The 24,486-nt window shown below is 41.7% G+C and overlaps 1 long non-coding RNA gene and 1 other non-coding gene across 24 annotated transcripts in view; both read right to left on the reverse strand.

Moving 5' to 3' along the window:
• LOC148759182 (uncharacterized) overlaps positions 1-22,414 on the reverse strand; it is a 39,332-nt gene extending 16,918 nt beyond the window's left edge. For 9 of the 23 annotated variants that reach the window (XR_016022933.1, XR_016022941.1, XR_016022930.1 and 6 more), the window contains exons 1-8: positions 22,046-22,414; positions 16,513-16,669; positions 15,342-15,434; positions 13,872-14,142; positions 13,624-13,777; positions 10,356-12,061; positions 409-9,260; positions 38-111 (exon numbers count right to left, since the gene is read on the reverse strand). This is a non-coding gene — a long non-coding RNA (uncharacterized LOC148759182). Of the gene's footprint in view, positions 1-8; positions 112-408; positions 9,261-10,355; positions 12,062-13,623; positions 13,778-13,871; positions 14,143-15,341; positions 15,435-16,512; positions 16,670-18,862; positions 19,009-22,045 lie in introns of all 23 variants that reach the window. The other 14 variants (XR_016022950.1, XR_016022951.1, XR_016022934.1 and 11 more) reach the window with 14 other exon arrangements.
• LOC141570237 (U6 spliceosomal RNA) lies at positions 20,605-20,706 on the reverse strand. Its single transcript, XR_012494248.2, has one exon. It is a non-coding gene; the product is annotated as a U6 spliceosomal RNA (small nuclear RNA).
• Positions 22,415-24,486: the final 2,072 nt, after the last annotated feature.

The raw sequence follows: 24,486 nt of genomic DNA on the forward strand, positions 1-24,486 counted from the left end.
ATACTTACAGGCACACACAATGCTTAGTCTTCTTTACCTTTTGAGGTATGTAGACCTTCGCTCTCTCCTCAAAAGCAAGGGGAAAAGCACCCGCAGCTATTGTAGAGGAAACTGTAACAGACAAGGGAGAATTAGTGGATGAGATTAGGACAGAGACTGGGAACAGACAACCATAGGGTCCCTTCGTCCAGGCCCTCTGCTGTGAAGCTGTCCTTCAGGGTTCCCAGTGTAACGTACAAAGCTTTCAGGCCATCGAGGCACGCTGCACTTCCCCCATTGGTCTCTATCAGAGAAAAACTGGGGTGACGGCATGGAAGAAAACTGGCTCTCCTGCCATTCCCGTGCTGCTCCCACCTTCAGACCACGTACGCCATCCCCCCAGACCACTTGTGCTTCTGGGATACTTACAAACACAAAGAGACAGACAGGATTGCTGTAGGATGGTCCATTCAAGGTTGGCATTATCTGGGGGCCAGAAGGAGGAGCTCGTTACACTTAGTAGTAAAAAAATAATAATAAATGGATTCCCACTTTAAAGCAACAATGGAAACAAAACAAGAAAACCTCACTGTCTCACGCATCTGAGCACTTCCGTGTGGTAGAACCCAAAGGATCCTCAAGTCAGGCAAACATCTCCTGTAAACCAAGTATGGCTCCCTGGTATTCTGAAAATGCCACTCTCTCCAGGAACCCCTGTAACGTGTAAATTATTACTATGCCATAAACTAGAAATGAAATATAACCACATCTGGGGATAGTCAAAGTGTCCACCACAACCAAGCAGTAATTCTGCGCGGAGCCTGATCCAGAAGAATTACAGAGGGACTGTAAGAGGCAGCAGCATGACACACAGACACATGACCTGGCCCTGCTGGCTGCCTAACTGTCAAAAGGAGAGCCAGCATCATTGGTACCAAGTGCAGTTGGTGCCACATATGTGGGGACCGCCCCACACTGGAGCTGCTTGAATCCATGCCTGACTTCAGGTGAGTTTTGTATTACCATCCAGTGTTGCTCACCAGTCTCCATGCCCAGGTACTGACAGGAGCTCCATTTACTCAGGTCTCTCAAAGAAACATATACGAAGTTCAGACCATTAAGTCCGCGAACTCATCCTAGAAAAAGTGCTACACACCTCATTGCTGAATATCACTATGGTCACCTTCCCCCCTTGGGAAGCTATGCACTGATGCCAGCACCTAGTCCACCCTTCAAAGCAATTTTGGAACTCTTTTTCTGGAATGGCCATTAGAGCTGCTGTCGTATTACCCTTGATGTCCTGATTGCCATCAATATTACCTTCATCTTCAGGTAAAGAAAGAAGTCATTGGGGGCCAGATCAGGTGAGTAGGGAGTGTGTTCCAATGCAGTTATTTGTTTACTGGCTAAAACTCCCTCACAGACAGTGCTGTATGAGCTGGTGCATTGTCGTGATGCAAGACCCATGAATTGTTGGCGAAAAGTTCAAGTCATCTAACTTTTTTATGCAGCCTTTTCAGCACTTCCAAATAGTAAACTTTTGCCCAGTTGGTACAAATTCATAATAAATAATCCCTCTGATATCAAAAAAATGTTAGCAACATCATTGCAACAAGTTCATGAGCTTAATTGTCGGACCTGATATTTGGTTTTGCACACACGTGTTTTGCTTCCCTCTGGGGTGTTCTTCCCAGTGAAGCTTTACAGTTTGCAGCCCTGGGGGCTGCACCTGGACTTAGGAGGTGATGAAGGGGAGGTTGTGGGGAGCGGGAAGGTGACAGCTGAGGGGAGCCAGGGATGGGGAGCCCAGCCTGAGAGTCAGAACTTGTCTTGGGAAATTCAACACGTCAAAACAGTGCGGACCAGGCTGGGCAGGAGTTCAGCGCCTCTGCGCACCACAGAGGAAATATTTGGGGCCGCACTGTGTGCTCTCACAGTAAAGCGTAAATCACGCCGCGTAGACAGACAGTGGCTCTGCTGTGGGGCCGTCTACACGCTGTGTGCGTTCTGCGGCTTCACCGTCCATCATTTATTTTCCCTACGTAGCCTAAGGGAGAATTCAGTATTAAAATAGCCTGTTCAAAAAACAAGTCAAATGATTTCTAAGTAAGATGAATGAAATTATTTGCCACTATACCAGCAACTGAAAAATATAACTTGGGCAAAATCCCCCAACTATTTGCAAATTCAACAATCTATAGACTCAGTGCAACTTGCAACCCTTCAGCTGGTCCTCCCCCAGGGTGGTAAAAAGAAGAGGGAGGAAACTGGAGTCCACAATTTGAGGACCACTCTGTCCCAAAAAAGGATCATTTAAAAAATATGTATTTTATAAGTGATTACACAGCTCTGTAACCTAGAATGTAAAATTGTTTCATTCCTATCCTTACTCTTTAAATGTTATACTCATAACTTACACTGGATCTCTCTTTTTATGCCCCTTGAATTCTTACTTTTATTGTGTCTCCTTGTTCTGTTTCTCAATAAAACATTTCATAACATTGGAGTGGGTTATGGAGGAACTCACGTTATAACAAGAGCCAGCGTTTCCTTGCAATTCCATGTCCCTTTTTAAGTAGGCAGGAGCAAGTGGCAGAAGCCATGATTTAGACTCTGGATTGTAAAGCAGTGGTCTCCAAAATTTCTTATTGCATCATACTTCTACTTGTAAAAAAGTAAGTAAAAAATAATTGAACCTAAACTCTTTATTAAAATGCAAAACTATAAATTTATAGAATATGACCATGCACTAATATATTAGTACTAATAATTTAATAATAGGTTAGTATTTACTAATATAGTAGATACAGTATAAAAGGGAGCGAAGCATTTAAAGGGTGAAAGAAAAATACACTTAATTAGAAGTTCTGAATTTTCTTTCCACACACCATGAGATTATCTCCAACACCCCATTTTTGGAAACCATTGACCTAGTAAAGAGGAAAGAAGACTTAATAAAAACACTTGTCATGAAAGGAGCGGCTTTTGTCAACTGTATCCATTGCAAATAAATAAAGAATTCAAGGAAACAGAACCTCTCCCTAAGAAGCCAGCTGCAGCATTACTACCCAAAATACATTTAACCCTGCAATGTTACTACAAGTTCATTCTCTCTGGTGGAGAAAATGCCTTGGTTTACACAGGTTTTGTCTTCAGTGGCTTCTCTCTAGGATGGGGATGGGGATGGGGGCACAGGCTCAGCCCTGCACCAGTCACCGTCGCTTTGCATCAGCCGTTTCTAAGGCGATTCTGCCTGTGCTTAAATGCAGAATGTCATCCCTCCCTTTCCCCCGATTTGTCTCTGCCTAATTGAACTCCCCTTGGCTCTGTTCCAGCACAGTCCTGGTTCACCTACTGATAAATAGTCTTTCATTTTCTCGTCTTATAGCTAAACGAATCCCTGGAACGAAGCACTGTTCATCTTAACAGTGTCCCCAGCGCAGAGACCAGTGCATCAGGCAATCGATGTGGTTTTGCAGCAAATTGGCAGTTATTTGCTGGAACATCAGAAACCCAGATACGGAATGGCTCTTCCCCAGAGTCACTGAAGAACCTTGCTTGAAGGTTTAAGGAAAAGAACTTGGGCTTTATCCTGTCCTCTTGCTGTAGTTCAGGTTCTAAATCATGGCCTGAGTGAACTCATCCGGTAACTATTCCTTCACCTAGATGAATGAGATAAAATTTAGCTCAAAATAAGTATATATGTCTATCTATCCATAGATAACACAGGAATCCAGAAACATGTGTTTAATGCATGTCTTTGAGCCTATATATCCCAGGAATCAAAGTAACTAAAGTTTAGAGAGCCAAGATTTCCACGGACAATCAAAATTCAGCCTGAGATTTGTAGGAGCAAAGTCTACAAACCAGGTTGGGCCGCCCTCTCTGGGGAAGTGAATTAGCATGAGGCTTGTTATACAAAAAGAGAAATTTTAGGAAGCATAAATGTGGAACGTGCAGCTTACAGTTTTTGTTTTGGGTTGTCTGTTTTATTTTTAATTGTATAATTTTAGAGGGGTAAGCAAGCTTAGCCATCAGCCAACATTCCACAAAGGAAGCCCAGATAGGAAAAGAACTCACAAAAGGTTAAACGCTGGTTTGTAGCAAAGCAAAGACCACACAACCCAGACTCTGAGTCGCAGATCAGTGTTCCTTGCTCCGCAAAATGCTGTTACGGTTCATACAAGACACGAGATCCTTTTTCCTTCTGGAATAACAGTTCAGCCCCTCCCAAAAGCAAAAAGGTCATTATGTTTGTTCCAAGGCCTTTATGACTAACAGTTCTCACTTTAGATCAGCAAAGTACGTCAATACCTGGACAACTGAAGGAGGTTTGCTAAATGCATCAGCATTTTGAGGTTTTCAGTGGATTCTGCACACTTGCCTCTCTCACACATACTGCCCATAAATTTAGTTTCATTTTCTTGTTCATTCACATGTTGCCTCTCCTATGCAAAAAACTCTGTAAGGGGCTCTGAGTGTTCAAAAGAGAACATGGCATGGTCTTTGACAGACCACCAACATTAAGTCCATTAGTAATAAACATTACTAAATGCTCTATTTCACAGCATAGTAATAATTAACTTCTGTTATTTTCTAAAAATAACATGGCTCTTGATTTATAAAATGTCACATAGTAATACAGTTTAAAACGAAAACCAAATCCCCTTCCATCCCAGACGCCTAGCTCCACTCCTCACCAGTTCCTTGTATACCTCTGGACATTGTCCTGTAGACACACACCCATAGAGCTCTATTTTTTATACAAACGAGGACATTTAAATCAGATTATTCTCTATCCTGGTTTTTATGCTTGGCAATGTACCTTGGCAAACTCCTATATCAGCTCACACAGCTCTATTACTTTCCTTCAAACATGGCGTATCCCATTGAGATGACATACTATAAATTTCTAACCAGGCCCTATTATGGATAGTAAAGCTATTTTCAGTTTTTACTCTTACAAATAATGAAGCAATGGTAACACTCTGCATACATCCTTGCATGCATTTTCTGCATATTTATAGAGTAAATTCCTATAATTGAACTTGCTGGGTCAAAGGGTATATTAATTTTCTAATTTTGTTAGATATCACCAAATAACACTCTACGATAACATGAGACAAACACATGTAAAGATGCTGTGTTGGTTTACACCCCATCCACAGTGCGTATGAGGGCTAGTTTCCCAGACCCTTGCTAGTACCTAGCTTTGTCAAGGTCGTGGGCAAGGAATGTATCAGTCCAGTTTGTAGTTCTTAGTTCTAAGTGATGTTTACATGTTCTAACTGACGTTCTAAGTGAGTGTGAGCGTCTGCTCATGTTGATACTCTACTTATGATGATTTTTATGTTAACTACCTGCCTTTTCCATTTTTATTTTTTAGCATTTATTTATAAAAAAATCTCGTAATGATCTTCGTCTTAATGTGTTGCAAACATTTCTCAGTTTGTCATCTCTCTTTAAGTATATTTTACTATAATAGAGTCAAAGAGGTATATAGATCTATATATCTCTATTCATGTATATATAGCTTATATATATAAGAGAGAGAGTGAAAGAGAGAAAGAGATTAAATCATTTTCCTTATGACTTCTGGGATTCTGAGGTTTGGGTCTTGCTGTGAAAGGACTTTCTCCCATTCAAATCATAAAATAAATTATCCCATGTTTTCTTCTATTGATTTTAAAGTTTTATTTTTAAAAATTCAAATGTTTGATTCTGACTTCCACTTTAGGTTAGAATGTAGAAGGACACAGAAGAACTTGTTCACATGGTAACACCAAGAAAAACCCAGACATACAAAAAAAATCACACTTTCCCAAGGGACTAACAATGATAGGGACAAAGGAGGGATAAATGAACTGAATTTCAGAGAAACGAGCCCTTCACTGACCAAGGGAGCATCAGGACAGCCTCTACTCCCGGGAAGAGCTTCTGGCCTCGCTGTGGCTGGGCTCTCCTAGAGAGACTGCAGGGAGGAGAAGCAATGTGCTGAGCTTCAGGTGGCAGTGGAGGCTAGAGAGGTGAACAGGCATGTGGAAGTATCCGCACTGCAAAAATAAATTGGCCCAACAACTCTCACATTCCCATCCCTACCCTCAAACTTTGACAAAAAATAATTAGTAGAGAAAAGGCTAAAATGCAGAGCAAAATCCCGAAGACCCCTGCATTCCCACAGGGCTTGAATTGGGCTCTGCTGTGTTAAGTCCAAAGTAAATGAAACATATTTAAAATGAAAGCCCATCAGTTCAAATATTGATCATTTCAAAAGGACGGCATTAGTGGGGGAGTTCGAGGGTAAGCACACGTCATCTCAATCTAATTAAATCTTCAGCCCAGACTTATGTCAATTTGATTTGAACGGAATCTGAATAATCAGCCCTTCACCCTGTCAGACAGAAGGAAAGAGCCTGCATTCTCTGGGAAACAAAATCATAACCTTATTATACTTCAGTCGTCACTGTCTTTGTATACACATACCTTAGGTACAATAAAAAATTATGAGTCATGCAAACATGCAAGAGTCACTGACCAATAATCAAGAGAAAACATAGTCACTAGATGCAGACCTGCAGCTAACCCCACTTATTGGAACCAGCATCAAGAATTTAAAAACAATTATTAGAAATATTTTTAAGAATTTACAAAAGGTGAATGTAATGGGTAAGAGATGTGGTATTTCAGGAGAGAAAAGAGAACTCTAAAAAAGGACAAAATGGAAATTCTAGGACTTATAAAATGCAATGCCTGAAATTTAAAATATATATATATATATATATAGAGAGAGAGAGAGAGACGACATTAACAGCAGTTTGAATCTTCAAAAGAAAACATTAGTGAACTTGAACACAGGTTGATAGAAATTATGAAGCTGAGTCCGAGATTGAAAAAAGAGTTTTGGAAAATGAAGTGTCAGCAGTAAGAATGACTGACTTCTCATCAGAAACAACGCAAGCGAGAGGATAATGAAATGGTAACAACGTGCTGGAAAAAAAATGCACTGTCAATCTAGAATTCTGTATATATTTGGGAAGCTATCTTTCAGAGGCAGCAGATGGACAAACCAGATTTAAAAGAAACAAAGTCACAAGTGTGGCAACCATGAGGCAGGAGTGACAGATGTCCAATTCTGAGGGCACAAAAAGATGTCGGTCCCCAGAGTTCTTGTCGTTGCTAATGATGGTGCTGTGTCCTAACTGATAAGAAACTATTGTTCTTTTTTCTCTTGAGTAGTGTCTGTAAAGTCACTGATGCATTTTCCTGATTCTTGTGGGTTTTTTTCTTTCTTTTTAAATGACAAGTCATCATCTGAAGTAAGAGAAAGTCTCTTCCTTGCAACTTGAAAGAGGCAAATTGATAGAGTAATCCCTCAAGATGAGATGGCTTGTCATCTAAGTTTTTGGTACATTTCACAAACATTGTACATTAAAGCACAGAGAAGAAGCCAGCATGTCAGAGGAAAAGAGCACAGGACTGCTTTCCAGGGCACCAGACTCCCTCTAGGTAACCGCTACCTTATTATTATACACATGAGGGCTAAATAGCTTTCAATTAAAATTATGTAAATTTTTACAAACTCTTTTCAGAGAGAATGCAAAGAGAGAATAAAAACTACCCATTGATTTACAAAAAAATCAAAGAGAACAGATTGTTGGCTTTGATGAGACAGTCCAAATTTTTAATGAAGAATGCAGACAAGTGTCTGGGGGAAAGTCTACAGATAGCTCTCAGGAGAGCCAGTAAAGAACTTTTCACTGGTTTGTGCAGTCCAAGCCAAAATGAGTTTATGAGCGCCTTTTCTAAATTACCATAATTATAATAAACTGTCCCCTGGCAGTGTCATTTAGCAGCGTGTTTTATGTACAGCTTATATTCAACAAATAGGAGTTTAGCTATTACTGGGAGTACACGTATTGCAGGAAACATTACCCACCATCCTTACACAGTAGTGGGATGTCACCAGCTATTTGAAGGGCAATGTTTTTTGTTTTTTGGGTTTTTTATTTGTTTTTTTGTTTTGTAATGTTGTTTGGACTCCACCCTCTGCTAAGAGGTGGTCCAAATTGGGCACCCTTCTGATGGTTCTCAACCTTCATCTTACATACACTTGAAAGGGTTCCTTGGTAGTAACTTAACAAAGGAGTTAGCAGAATTAATAAAACTTGGTATTCACCAACTACCCTCAGCAGTTTCTAGAGTTTATCAAAGACTCTTGTCCAGAATTCCTCTAAAAAGCTTGACCTCTCTCTTAATGCTTGTCATGTTGCAAAGCCTCCCTAAGGGGATTTTGTTGTGAGTGCATTATCACTCTAGATGTGTCATTGTATCAGGAAGGTTTTGGCGACAAATTACAGAAACCTGACTCAAGTGGCTTAAACAGTAAGGATGGTTATTATTAGCTCCTCCCCTTTCTGCATAAGGTTTGTCCCCAGGCTAGCATCTCTCAGGGTTCCAATTCCAGGCATTGCATTCTGACACAGCAGTGTTCAGAAGAGCTTTTGTCACTGGCCAGTGCCTAACCCAACCACCAGCAAGGAGAACTGAATTGAATGTAGACAAATCAGAATCTACCTTTATAAAAAGCTGAAGCTAAGAATGGGCCAGACTCTCCTAACACACTTGGCTGCATAGAGAAGAATATATTCCTTAACAAATCCTGGGCTCTGTTAGGAAGGATGAAGGACAAATGGCTGTTAGGTGACTTTGGGGACTCTGCCCAAGATATATTTTTCAGTTGCTGGTGGTGTTGCTTTTAACCACAAATTACAGTTTCTTTAGTTTCATTATTATTCATTCCATTTGTGGTGGATTGTTTTGCTAAGCTGACAACCTGTAGCGATGCATATCTTCTCTTCATCAACAATGTTTTAGGCTGCCATTTTCTCCACGACTAAATTTAAAGACATATGAACATTGGGAACCATGAATATAAATGGTTCACATCCCATTGCCAGAGCAGATAATTCCACAATCCTTACCACCATCACCAATAGCCCCAACCTGCTTCTCCAGTGACCATTGTGTTACCACAATTTTTTCCTATAAAAAGAGGAAAAGGGAAAAGTGAATTCTGTGGGCTCAGAGTGTACGTTATTTTGCATAAGCGGGCTCTGCTCAGAAAGATCTGAGACCGTGCTTTGGATAGGAATCCCCTGTTAGCTTTCCTCCAGTCCACTTTGCCACGATGCAGAAAGGAGGCAGAGCCTGTGTCTTAGCATCCTGTGTGCTTTCCTCCATGTCAGGGCGCGGAGACACAGCTTCTCAATAGGCTCTTCTATCTGAAATTGGCAGACACAGATCACTTTATTTGGTTGACCATCTCTACTTCTTTTATAAAGTAAAAAAAAACCAAGTCTCAGGAACTAAAACTACAACTATTCTGGCTGGAGTCATTCCAAGTTCATTACTGCTATCATTAGGCATTACATTAAAATATTGGCACTGAAACTGCACATGCTACAAAGTTCAGGCCCTCATCACATCTTGCTTAGATTATTCCAATTGCTTCCTAGTTGAGCCCTGTGACTCCACCAATCCATCACGCACGCTATTCCAGAGCGATCTTTCAAACATACAAACCATGTCATGTCATTTTTCTGCCTAAAATCCCTAAAATGATTTTCACAGGTGTCTTGGTCCATTTGGGTTGCCATAACTGAAAACCCTAGGCCAGGTGGCTTATAGCAACAGACGTTGATTTCTCACAGTTCTGGAAGCTGATATGTATGATCAAGGCACCAGCAGATTGGGTGTCTGGTGAGAGCCCTGCTTCCTGGTTCATAAATGGCTGTTTTCTTGCTGTGTCCTCAGTGGAGGAACGGGTGAGGAGCTCTCAGGGTCTCTTTTATCAGGGCACGAATCCTATTCATGAGGGCTCCACCCTCATGCCCCAATCACCTCCCAAAGGCCCCACCTCCTAACACCACCAAATTGGGGGTTAGGGTTTCAACATAGGAATTTGAGGGGGGTGGATGGGTGAGAAACACAAACATTCAGTCCGTAAGAAAAGACAAATGGGGCACACATGACCATTCACGTAGTGGCCTCTGCTTATCTTTCCAACCTCATCCCTTGCCCCATTCCCTAGCAAAATTCCACGGGGCACTGCAGTCTGACAGCACCATTCTTGCGGTGTCGGAAACATACCATGTGCTTCCAACCTTTATGCATGTTGCCCCCTCTGCCTGGAATGCTCTTTTTACCTTATCGTCTGTTACATTCCCATTTATCCTTCAAAATTCAATCCAAACATCGTATCCTTTGCCTTGACTAGGAAAAATAGGTTACCTATCTTCGATGCAGTATTAGTAGTGTTTAAGACTGTGGACTTCAAGCCAAACTATCCAGATTCAGAGTCACGTTTCACTACTTACTGGCTGTGTGGCCTTGTCGTGAACTGTGTGGGATTTGAGATTTTATCCCACTCACAGGCTGTCAGGCTTTCCCATTAGAGCTTCATACAGGCTGGTAGAAGACATGAGCCTCCTGGCCAGACACAAGGGACTTTGTTATGACAAAAGCAATAGATTGAGCTTCACGTTAGTTTGTGTTGGTTCCCTATGTCCCCAAGTCCCCTGAGGTAATGCAAAGGGCCCATTACGGATGCCTGCACATGCAATGGGTTGCATTACAGGAGAGGAACACTGAGTTTGGGGTAAATCACCACGTTTATAACAAGTAGAATAAAAAGGCTTCTCTTTGTCCAGGGGTAGATGTGACCTCATCCGTCAAGGCTACTCACTGCAAACATCGCCCTGGGAAACAGCCCAGGTAAAGAGCAGTCAAGGCCTTGAGTTCTTGGCACACCAGCAAGTTCATCCAGGAATGCTCGGGATCCATGGTGGATGAGCTCTCCCAAAAGTCTTGGACACGTTATTTAACCTCTGTAGTGCCTTACTTTTCTTATCTCTTAACGTGGGAAAATAATGGTATCTGCAGCATAGAGACATTGTAAGGGTTAAAAGAATTACTACACGTTCGGCTCTTAGACCAGCTCCTAGGCCAGAATAAGTGATCAGTCAGTGCTAGTTGTTATTATTAATAACCCTCCAATCTGCCCCCTTTCTCCGATCCACATATTTTATTTGCAGCTTTTATCACATCTCATAGTAAGTATTTATTGACACATTTTTCTTCTCTACTGGCTTAAGTGCTCCTTGGGGCACATCCATCTTTGGATCTCAGATGCCAGTCGAGGGCAGGCAATTATTGTAGTTGTTGAATGGAGGAATAAATGAAGTAATTCTGTACATCGAACAGTGTGATCTCTGTAGAGTCCTCTCTCTGTGGAAGACTCCAAACTCTTCCATCCTTTAGGGTAGAAAGGTCGTTCTTTTTTATGTAGTGCTGTTTCTAACAGAATGGCATGGAATGGCAATGGTGCCACCCCGACAAGAAGATTCAAGGGTTCTTCCAATCAATGGAAACCCATCTATTCTTACCTGCTTCCATTTCCGTGAAATAGCGTCTACCTCATAGTGTCGTTGGGGGGGTTAAATGGGTCAGTGTATGTAAAATGCTTAGGACGTCACTTAGCACCTACTAAATATATGTTAGCTATTTATTCCTCATTAGATCCCGTACCCTTTGAGTTATAGGAAATCATGGCTAGAGGCATTTCAGTCACTTGTGAAGAGACAAATTTAGTTTCCATTGTTATTGTTTTAATTCAGAACACAGTATATCTGGGGACAGGAGTCACATGGCTCCATCAACTGCTGCTCAGGAAATACTCCAGGTCAATGCATGGAAGCTCTTCTTACGGCACGAGGCCCAGTGGGCTTCCTCTGACCAGACAGAAGCAGCCAAAAGCGGGGACCTGGCACCTATCACAGATTGTGGTCTATGACTGCCACCCCATAAATCTCTGAAGAATGAATAAAGAAAGGAATAAAGAGCGAAAATTTTATTGAAACTGTTTAATATGGTCATTGTTTCACATACCTGATATGATAGGAAAGTCGCCATCCAGTATTTTTCTCTGAAATCAACTGGACTCTAGATATGATGTCAAATCCTTTTAGCCGACTTTCCTGAAGTTACGGTCCTTCGCCTGGCTCCTTGGACTGTGCAAACCTTGCTGGAAAAATAAGACTTCCCTGCCATTTGGCACCATGCACTGTTTTGTTAGCTAGAAAATGTAGCCTTTTAATCGGTGTGTGGATTACTAGTCTCTGGTGTATAATAAATAGCCAAAGCCTCTCTCACCCTCAAAACATTAGAACTGTGAAACGTGTATGGCCCTGTGGGTGAGACCAAATTGACTCCACGTCTGTGCTTTCCTCGCTTTCACAAGAGGACCTGTGTTTCTTCTCCCACAGTCCACCTAGAGTGGGGTTTAACCCACCTGCTACCACCACCTCTGACCATTCGCTCACCTCTGACAACACAACTGCCTGGCTGGCCAGTGAGCCACAGAATGAACACACTTTTTGTCTGAGGGGAGAGCAAGATGATAAAAAGATGTGATGGACAGAAAGGGGAGTTGAACAAGTATAGAACATTCAAGAATGGACATTCTCATCCCAGTTCTGATGACACTTGACATTGACCTTGTTATGCTGTTTCCCCGAAAATAAGACCTAGATGGACAATCAGCTCTAATGCGTCTTTTGGAGCAAAAATTAATATAAGACCCGGTCTTATATAATATAATATATATAATATAACATATTATATTATATAAGACCCGGTCTTATATAATATAATATATATAATATAACATATTATATTATATAAGACCGGGTCTTATAGTAAAATAAGACTAGGTCTTAAATTAATTTTTGTTCCAAAAGACGTATTAGAGCTGATTGCCCGGCTAGATCTTATTTTCGGGGAAACACGGTATGTGGTAGCAGTCAGGGCTCTCCAGAAAAACAGAACCAATAGGAGATAGATAGATAAATCTACATATATATGAAGAGATTGATTATGAGGAATTGGCTTGTGTGGTTATGGGCCCTGGGAAGTCGATGATGGAGTTCCCGTCTGAGGTCAAAGGCTTGAGAACCAGTAACTATCTATTGAAGCGCGGAGGGTGTAAGACCAGTACACGGGCCCAAGGGCCAGAGCCCATGTGTCAGCTCAGCAGGCAGGCAGGCAGGAGGCAAAGGGGGCAAATTGCCTTCTGCCACCTTTTTGGTTGGATAATGGATTGGATGAGACCTACCCACATTGGGGAGGGCAATCTTCTTTACTGAGTCCACCAATTCAAACATTCATCTCATCCGGAAACACCCTCACAGACTCACCCAGAAACCATGTTTAATCTGGGCACCTCATGGCCCAGTCAAGTTAACACGTAAAATTTACCATCATAGACATGTATAGTCTTTTATGTATATATTTCATATACATGTGTATATAGTGTGTGTGTATATATATATATACCAGGGGTGCCAAAAAATGAATATACATGATTTGTATTCATCTTTTGTTATCGGTATATATTATTACAATTTTAATACAGTTTTCTTCCTTTCTTAAAATATGTACACATTTTTTGGCACCCTCTGTATTTAGATACAAATATAATACATACATGTTAAAAAATCTTTTAAAAATAAATAACCAGCTACTTGCAAGTATAAGAGACTGTATTGTTTTTCAGGTCAGGAGTCTAATGTGTCCAAAATCACATACCTCCTCAAGAGCAGGTCCAGATTAGCTCTTAAATGTTCTGACGGCATTCGAAAGCACTTGCCACACTGGGGCATGGTTTCTCCTCTGTGCTCCTCAGGCTTAGCTAGTCCATGAAATCATTTGCATCTCAAATATCTTATGCAAAGAACTCAAACTCATTTAAAAAAAAAAAAAAAAGTAGAGCACCCAATAAGTACCAGGTATGTAGAGAAGTCTCACAAATTCAGAAAAGATGAGAAAATGCTCACCGATTCCCTTAGCCTTCCCTCTCTTGGGCGCATAGGAAGTTGGTATGTCCAAATCTCCTGTGCATGCAGCGACGTGTGGACCACATGACTAAATTTTGGGACATGGAACATGTGCAGATCTGACATCCTCCGCCACCAACCTGGGCCAACCAACCTCCAGTGCCATGGTCCACAGCCTCTCTCTTCCCCGTCTGCATGGCTCGAAGCAGAGGCTTTGAGTTTGGGGCACTGCACAATGGATGGAGATAGGACTTGAGGAAAAGGTGCTGCCCTGCAAAGGCGTGTACATGAGCAAAAAGAAAAACTGTATTGTGAGAAGTCACTGTGATTTTAGAGCTGTTTGTCACAGAAGTTTGTCAGACCATCAGTTCCCCATCCACGTCCCCAAGTCACCCAGAGTCCCCGGCCGCTTCAATCTGGGATGTCCTCATGCCGGGACTGGGGTTTCTCTCTATTTTAGGGTTTCTTTGGCCATGGGGATTGCTTGTCCTGTATATGGGCTAGGGGGGTAATGCCTTCAGGAGGAACCCTCAACCAGTAAGGGGTGGAAGTTGGTGGAGAGATAGCGCAGCTTTTTGCCTCTTGGGGAGACAATTGTAGGCTATGCTCTACATGCTCTCTCAGAGGTCTCGCGCAGGACTGAGCTCCAGGTGTCCACAGTGACAACTTTCTCACTGTTGCAGATTTGATTGGCTACCCTTCCTTTCCATGCTACATCCCGACTCTCTCTCCGTGCTTCTGCGATTGTTTCCTAAATAAATTACTTACACCCCAATCCTTGCCTCACATCCCTACTTCAGGTGACACCAACCTGATACATGGCAACTAACATTGATTTCTTCCCTCATCAGAATACAGTTGAATGCATAAAATGTTGCGTCTAATATTTTTAAGATTGTAAGTTCTAATTCTGTCTATGGTTCTAGCGTCTGAACCAGAAAATTAGGATAGTCTTACTTACCTAATACTTAAGGGAAATGACAAGGAATAATGAACAATCCTGAAGTTATTTGCAAATGTTAATTGGTATGTTTTTAAGTAATTAGCAAATACACATAGTGTGTAAAGAGTGTTTTCTGGCTACAAAAGCAAAACGCACTTAGTACATAAAATTTGGAAAACACAGAAAAGCTTAAAGAGGAAAACAAAATGCCTCCATTATCCCATGGTCGCTTTTAAAATTTGGGTGTAAGTTTTTCGGTACTTTTTTCTTTACATGTATACATGTATTTTAACAAAATGGGATCACATTGCATAAATAGCTTTGTAATTTGCTTCTCTCATGTACTGAAAGCCAGATGTGTAGGCTCCCAGGGCAGCCCAGGTATATGTTAGGAAGGGAATGAACTCCATCAGTCTGCGGATACAAACGGATACACTTTGCCAGGGTGGTATTTGATTAGGCCATCCCACGCCCATTTGACATACTAAAATAAAAGTATTCAAAGATCAGGAAGAATTCAAATGTACTTAGCAGTCTCCAGGAGATTGGTGATCTTTTTTCCATTGTGTTATCTCTGAAGTCTCGAACAATGCTTGGCACAAGAAGCTTTCAATAAATATCTATTAAATAAAGAAATGAATAAACAAAGCATCTGATACCACCTTCCTGATTGGATGAGACCCACTGTGTAGCCGGTATGAGGCAACATACAGTGTGGAATAATAAGGGCTTATGAACAGCAGCCTTCCAATGACTGCGTATTGCGTTTTATTGCTTCATTCTTATTCATGTGTCAGTCAGTCTTTGCTTGTATCAACACCCTGCTTTTCCATAACCACCTAATGCCACTGAGCAGGAGTGAGGCTTCCCACGGGCAGGACACAACTCATCCTGTTGGGAGAATGTTCTCTTTTCTACAATATCACATCCTGGTAAATCACTCATCCAACGTGACGTTTGTCAAGAGAACGACTGAGAACGTTTTACACGCTGTAACCTGGAGTGTATCTCTGTTGCCAGTTTGCAATCTTCAATAACGTGGCCACCTGCCTGCAGTTCAACAGGAGCCATGGACCCTTTGTCAAAGAGCTTATGGCCCAAAGTGTCACTGACATTTAATATCCTGAGATGATCAGAGGCACTGAAGACAGAGCCTCGGGCAGGCTCTGAGTTCCCACCCTCCTGTCCAGACAAGATCGGCATGGCTTATACTAACGTGCCTGCCTCTCGAGGGCTTTTAGAGCTTGAAGAGGTGTTGAGGTAGCCTTAGAGACTTAGCTCCATGAGCAGTTAAGTGGCATTGTCACTGTTCCGGTTATTGGTGATTTCAGATGTCACCTGGTGAAGTAACTTTGAAAACGTTGCTCTGAATGTTACTTTAGTTGTATTTGAACTTGAAGCACAGGTGGGTAAAGATCTTTGGGAAACGGGCTCCGGGGTACAGTATGCCATACCAGTGGTACCTGTCAAACCCTTACCTCCCTTCCGGGCTGAGGGAGATACAGACCGAGAGGCTGGCTCAGCCCCTATTCCAGCCTTCCTGTGCTACATACAATGGGCACTTTTGAGGGTGATAGCCGCCATTTCCTTCCCTGCATCAACTTCACAGTGGTAAGCCATAAGGAACAGCAGAGGGGAACCATTAAGAAGCAAAATACATCAGTGCCTTGTCAACAATAACATCCCCCTTACACCCACCTTCGTATTTCCACGTAGCCATCACAGAGCCTCATATGTAGTGGACAGTCATTCAAAGTGAATTAAATTGAACCGAAGAGAATAAGCCATTGACTGATGCATCTTTGTGGTTGGCTTTTGACTGTTTTGGAATAAAGGCAGCCCGCCTACTACAAGTCTGAAGAAAGAAAAGGAAATAGCAATTACTCTTCTAGCTAGCCTGGTCAGAAAACAGATATGCTTAGCAATTAAACTCATGGAGCTAATCGGTATGGTCAGGTAGAATGTTCTATGCAGATGACTCATTGGCAATAATTAGAATGCAAATGGTTTGAGTGAACACAAGCTGACAGCATAGTGCAGGAAAAGTTCGCTGAGATGCTCCCTGTGCTCACCGAGCAATGATTTCCCTCATTCATAAAGTAACATTTAAAGATTAGAAACGATCGGAGAAAAGTTGATCTTTTAATACTGTATTTCATCAAAAATATTTTTACATTTATATCAGTTTGGGGGTAAATGGCTGACATAGGTGAAATACCAGAAGATTACAAGTGATCTCCAGCATAATAAAAAATGGAATAACATTTTTAAATTGTTCGTGGTCTGCTCTTCTACAAAGAGTAATGGAGAAAAGTTCCCCTGAGAGAGCTTTAGGTGACAGTGACTGTCAGTGGTGGCAGGTGATATGTGGTATATGGACACAGAGAACCCAGAACTGCCTCTGAATTCTGCGTGATGTCCCGAGATGCGGGCTGGCTTGCTCAGCTACGCATCACTAAGATCCCAGTGGAGTTTTTATCTTCACAAAGGCAAGGCTAGCACTTTAACATGAATAATGAACCTCTTTGCCTAAAGCTTACCCGGGAGAAAGAAAGCGTTATTTCCAAGCGCCCTCTACGTTTTGCATATCCTGGTATGAAGCGAGGTGGTCTGGGAGAATAGGAGACCTGGGTGGACCCCTCGACAAATGCTTATTCAGCATCTATTAAGCTCCAGGCACTCCGGAAGCTCTGGGTCACAGAACTAAGGAAAGGGGTTATGGTTCAGAGCGAGACAAACTCCTAAATAACTCCAAAGCACCACTTGGTGGTGAGTCACAGAGAGAGGTAAGTGTAGGGTGTTCTTCAAGCCTATGGGTCTGGGGCTTTTCACAGAAATTATTCCAAGAGAAATGACCACCACACTAGGAAGGACAAAGAGAGTGTGGGGGTGAGTGTTGGCCATTTCGAATAGTTTCCAGGCAGAAAGTGCTATATCCGCAGAAGAACAGAGGGGAGACTGGACATCCCCCCAACTCATGTGCAACTTTGGGTGCATTTTACCACACCCCTGGGCCCCAATTTTCTCTCCTGTAAAATGAGTTAGATGGATCAGATGATCACTTGTAGGTAGGAATTTACGAGAAATTCTAACACATATTCCTCATGCTCCTCCTTTTAGTAACTAATTCATTAAACTGGTCCTGCTCGCTTACATCCAGTATAGGATCGTTTGCAGTGTTTACTTTAAAATTAAAATTAGGATTGACATAAGGGGTGGCTTAGTGGGAGGCACTGGGAATTAAGTACCTGTGTAAAACAATAAATAATTCTGGGGCTATTTATCAGAGTATAGAATATGTTGTTTATACAAGGAAATTACATTCCACAAACCTCGTTTAACGTTATACGACCAGGGCATCTTGCCAGATAATCAGCCAAAATGTTGGTAAAGTGACTCTGGGAACAATGAATTACTTATACAGATTCCAGGGACATTCTAATACAAATTAGAAAATTTTATACAGTGGATTATCTGTTGGAGTGGATTGCTTTATGCTTCAACACTTTGGAAGATACAGCCTTGATTTGGGGGGTTGGGAATCTCCTTGAAAATGTATCAAAGAGGCAGCAAAAAGAGGTGAAAATTGCTGAAGTTAGGACCGTGTTGTGGGACTCCAGGTTGGGGAGAGTGGGGTACCTTTGTCCCATTTCTTTCCAGTATGCCTCTGTGTCTCATTTCCACTTCTATATCACCTCTTTCCATCCCTTATCACAAGCTTTTTCAGAAGTTGAGGCAACCAAAAAAGTGGAAAATGTAAAAAAAAAAAAAAAGAGAATAGAGAGGGTAGATGATGAAATGGAAGTGTGTTGAGGAGAAGTGAGTGAAAAGGACAATTTAGGAAAGGCAGGAGGGAATCAGGACTGCCACTGAAATAGCAAAACGCTGAAAACGAGACTACAAATAATTTGGGGTTTGTGGTTTTTAAAGAGGTGTTTTTGCTTAAAAATAAAGCCAAATTGTGAATGCGAGTGCCAGGGATAAAGTCAATATGTTTCCAGAGGGGAGTTGTCCCAGGTGGCATCTGTATTCTTGGGCATCAAGGTACCGTTACAGGAAGGGTACAGGCTGATCTCCTGGGTGCAACCACAACTGGAAATCTTCAGGCTTCGCTCAGCGGCGTCCCTTGGGAAGTACACAGCTCTTCGTTCTTTCCCATGTATGAGAAATACATTACTCTTTCGCCTGAGCTCTCTGGAGGAGAGAGGGTGGAGGGGATTTGCTGAGCCTAGACCATCCATCCAGAGTACAAACTTCACATTCCTGCTTCCTCAAACAACATTCTGAAGTCTTTATCAGAACCTTCCTCCCTTTTAATGGGAGTTAAACATTATTTCTTTTCCTCACTTAACCTTGACCTGCTGCAAACTTGTTCAGTAAAAGTGTCAAGTTTCAGTAAGTGAATGAAAAACACTTGAACCTCCTCAATGTACACTCAAGTGCTCTGTATGGCTTCCTGGTCTTTATTTTGAAGGAGTTTCCTTGCCTGAAGCGCTTTATTGAGCACTCATGACGGAGATAGAAAATACTATAAATTTAGAACACATTATTCCCTGAGGATCAAATGCTTACCCTTGATCCCCTGCAAAGAAATTTCACAGATATGAATCATTCTCATTCTCATTCTCATGGCCAAAAGTATTCCAGAACAAGCTTATGCAATTGAATACCCTTTCATCTATGATTATTTATCGCATGAATGTATTTGGGCATAGACTTTTTTCACCCAAGTCATTTTTACCATTTACCCCATGTATGACTCCTATTTTCTCATCCAATATCAATATAGATTATAACAAAATAATTCAGACATGCAAAAAATAGAGAGAAAGGAACATAATAAGCACCTGTTAACTCACCACTATATTTAAAAATGAAAACATTTTACAAATACAGCTGAAGCTTCCTGCATTCCCCTTATAGATCCAACTTCACCCAAACACCACTCTCCTCGGTTTGGTGTTTATCATTCCCTTCACATTTTTGTATTTTTGTATACGGATATGTGTCAAATAAAAGTGAAACTGCTATAGTAACAAAACTTCAAAATACAGCAGCTTAAATAAAATAGAAATGTATTTCCACTGCAAAAGGCCTTTAGATGCCCTCCATTTCTTTTCTCGGTATCCACTACTGCATTATTCTTGTCTGCATGGTGAAAGATGAACAGATTTCCTTCCTTATTTCCAAAGGACACAGTAGTTTAGCTGGTTTCCTGTCCCCGTCCAGAATATCCACTGCTATTGGAGTTATTTTCTCCCCAGTTCAACCCCTTTGTACTTTGTTCTTTCTAGACAGCAACGCTGAGCCCCGCCTCTTATTATTTTAAGGCTCTTCTGCTCATCTCTGTAGAGAAAGAGAAGTGAACAGCTGAAATAACAAATGTGGAACAGCTACAAAAGCTCCAAGGCCTCACAAAATTACTTAGGTTAATATTCATGGCTTTAGGAAACAAGAACGACTCTTTCCTTTCCCAAGGACCTTGATCTATTTGTTATTTCACTTTTTAAAAAATCTTTTTTTTATTACTTTCAGGTGTACAAGACAACATAATGATTGGACATTTACACCCCTCACAAAGTGGTGACCCCAACAAGTCTACTACCCATCTGACACTGTACATAGCTATTACAATACCATTGACTGTATTCCCTATGCTGTACTTTACATCCTGTGACTATATAAGTATATATTTAATTATAGTTGACATTCAATATTATTTTACATCAGTTTCAGGTGTACAGCACAGTGGTTAGGCATTTGTACAATCTATGAAGTTATTCTACCCGGATAAACCCAGTACCCGAATTTGCGTGTCATCCTTGCGCAGGGGCCACGCTAATCTTTTCTGTATCGTTCCAGTTTTAGTATGCGTGCTGCCGAAGCGAGCACCACTTTCTAAGAATTCTAGTTGTGAGCTCTTACACTGATTTCATAGCTCTACTGTCGTCCAAATCCCGCAGCTTGGAATTGCTGATCCACCAGCTTCTGACTCTCTTAAATTCTTAAATGACACCTGAAACTGTCACGTCCTCCTAATACCTTAATGCTCAAGGATTGATGTTGTTACTGAAACTCCCTCCACTGGCCCTTTCCTCCAAGAACACACCCCTCCAGCTCTAGACTTGAAGTAACCCTTTGGCAGATAAGTAGGTGGGATGCAGAAGGCCTTCGGAGCATTCCTTCGGCTCCCGTGGAGTAAGTTACATCTCAAAAACACAGCAGACCACTTAATTCTCATGTGGGGGACCCATTACCCCAAAGATGAAAAGTAATCCTACTGCAGCTCGTCATACCAACATTGGGAATCTGAATCATATCTGACTGATGGTGAGGAGAAAGTCTATGATCGTTGAACTACATCTTATCCTAGCCTTTGGGTGCCATGCTCCATCCGAAAGAATGAAGCAGCCCAGAAAAGTGCATATTGGGGGCATATGCGAATGCCCCCAAAGCCAACCCATTCATTGCTCAGGACTCTGGACAGACATGTCAGTCACTTGCCTGACCCTTGCTAAGCAGGTACGTACATCCTAGAAACATGACTTCAGAACTTAAGGTTGTCAAAGGCATCAGGTGTGTGGCTGTGAACTGGAAGACTTGTAAGATGGCAGCATCCCCAAATCAATCTTCAGATGAAACACTATCCCTGTCATATTCCAGGCCACCCTCACGTTACAGAAAGTGACAAGCTGATCTTAAAATTCACATAGAAATACAAGGGGCCCAAAATAAGCGAGACAATCTTGAAAAAAGAACAAAGTGGAAGGACTCACACTTCACAATTTCAGAACTTGCTACATGGCTACAGTCATCAAGGAGGTGGGATATTGCCGTAAGGACAGACATATAGGTTAGTGAAAGAGAATTGAGAGTCCGAAACTAAGCCTTTGCATTAACGATCAACTGGTTTTCAATAAATGTGCCAAGATAATTCAACGGGGAAAGAATAGTCTTTTCAACAAGTGGTGCTGGGACAACTGAATACCCACGTGCAGAAGAATGAATTTGAGTCTCTACCTCCCACCATACAAGCAAATCAATTCAAAAGGCATCAAAGACCCAAGTGTAAGGGCTGAAACTATAAAACTTAGAGGGAAACATAAGAATACATCTTCATGACCTAGGATTCGGCAATGTTTTCTTGCCCCCAGAAAAAGCATGGTTGACCTTTAAAAAACCTTCCTCATACATCTCTAGAGACTGGTTCCACCATCCACCCATTACTCACTCTTGTTTTAGGTAGAGCTTCAGGTACCATCTTTGAAATGCAGCCAATGGTGCAGTGGAATGTGTGTCTGCTTAGATGCACACAAACACACACACACACACAGAAAAATTGTTGATTGCCACTCACAAAGCCTGGATCAGTTTCTTCAAAGTTTGGGCTCCTAGAAAAAAGTCCTACCCATGCTTCAATTTAGGCAGGAAGATGCCGGTAGTCATCGGGAAAGCCAATTTCCCTGGGGAAGCCAGGAGAGGTAGGTAAGCCAGGAGAGGTAGGTAGTCATGCTGGTCTTGAAACCATTTTAAATATAGTCTGGAGTATTTTATCTCTCTATAAAGAGAAATGAAACTGGGTTTGAAGAACTACAAATGGCACAAATGTTCTGATCATCTCTTCAGAGACTCTGAAAGAGGAACAAGAGAGACACCCCTTCCCAGGGGAGGGTGTGCAGCTGTGGGGGCGGGAAAGAGCGCTGCAAGCACGTCACATCCAGGCAGCATCTGCTGGGCTGTGAGTGCTGAAAAAGCCGGCTCTCTGGGTTTTTAAGCAGTTGACATGTTGTGGCAGCATTAGAATTTAGCATTCTCAACACATTCCTAGCTCTGGCATTTGCAGAAACAGGCAACAATGTATGTTGTGGAAACAGGCAACAACGTATTCTATTAAGAAGGTAACATGTTTTGAGTGTTTACTATGGACCAGACAACTGTTCCAGGAATGTTACCCTTGTTAACTCATTTCATCCTTAAATGCATTGACTCATTCAATCCTTTCAAATGGATCCTTATGAGGATGGATCCTTATGAGATGAATCCATTTTGCAAAAAAAAAAAAAAAGTGTAAATTGAGACCCCCCCCCCTCAAAATTAAGTAATGTACTCAATTCATAGAGCCTCCCACTAGGGTTTGGAGTCAGGCCATCTGATTCCAGAGCCTGGGTGTTTCACCATCATTCTATTTTGCCAAACAGCCCAAATAAAACAAACTGTCAAATGAACTTGTCCATTCCTGGCTGTATTAGTTTCCTGCTGCTGCTGTAACAAATTACCACAAATTTAGTGACTTAAAACAACACAGATTTAGTCTTATATTTTTGGAGACCAGATGTCAGAAATGAGTCTTATGGGCTGAAATGCAAGTGTGGGCAGAGCTGCGTTCCTTCTGGAGGCTCTGGGGGAGAGTTCTTCTTTTCCGGATTCTAGAAGCTTCCTGTGTTCCTTGGCTTCTGTCCTTTCTCCGTCTTCAAAATACATCACTCCCTCCAACCTCTGCTTTTATTGTCACATCTCCTCTCTCACCCCGAGCCTCCTGCCTTCCTCTTATAAGGAATCTCGTGATTAAATGGGACCTACTGCATAATCCAAGATAATCTTCTCATCTCAGGATCCTTAACTCAATCAATCTGGAAAAAGTCCCTTTGCCAGGTCAGGTAACATTCCCAGTTTCCAGAGATAAGGATGCGACATCTCCGGAGGGCCATTATTGTATTGAACACAAATGGGAACTAATAAGCTCACAAATTTATCTGCATCCCATGGTTCTTTAAAAAGAGAAAAGGAACAATTGTAGGCCAACAACTTTTAAAAATTTTTTAACGTTATTTGTAATTGTGGTGAAATACACATAACATAATCATCCTAACCATTTTTAAGTATATAGTTCAGTGGCACGAAGTCTATTCACATTGTTGTGAATAATCCAATTTTTAAAATGGGCAAGGAAATTGGATAAACATTTCTCAAAACATGATTTACAAATGCCCAAAAAGCAGATGACAACATGCTCCACGCTAGTAGCCATTCGTGAAATGCAAATCAAACCCACCATGAGGTATCACTGCACGTCCACAAGACTACAACCGAAGAAACAGAAAATAAGTGTTGGTGAAGCTATGGAGAAATTGGAACCCTCAGACATTGCTGGTGGGAATCTAAAATGATACAGCCACTGTGCGACATGGTTGGGCAGTTCCTCAAATAGTTTAACCTAGAGTCGCCACATGACCTGCTCATTCCACTCCTAAGTACATACTCAAGAGAACTGAAAACATATGTTCATACAAGAACTGGTCCATGAATGTTCCTAGCAGCACTATTCATAATAGGCAAAAAGTGGAGAGAACCCAAAGGTCCATCGACAGATGAATGGATAAACAAATGTGGTCTATTCATACAACAGAATGTTATTCACCCATAAATAGGAATGAAGTGCTGATACACGCTACAACATGGATGAACTTTGCACACATCATGCTAAGTGAAAAGAGTCAGGCCCCAAAGGCCACGTATTGCATCCTATTTATATGCCATGCCCAGAAGAGGCAAATCCATAGAGACAGAATGATTAGTGGTGGCCAGGGCTGGGGGAAGGGGGCAAATGGAGAGGGACTGCTCAATACTATTTCTTTTGGGGGTTGATGGAAATGTTCTGGAATTAGATAGTGG

This window comes from Rhinolophus sinicus, chromosome 1 (assembly GCF_057876585.1).
Source record: "Rhinolophus sinicus isolate RSI-liver-muscle chromosome 1, RSI-T2T, whole genome shotgun sequence".
NCBI lineage: Eukaryota > Metazoa > Chordata > Mammalia > Chiroptera > Rhinolophidae > Rhinolophus > Rhinolophus sinicus.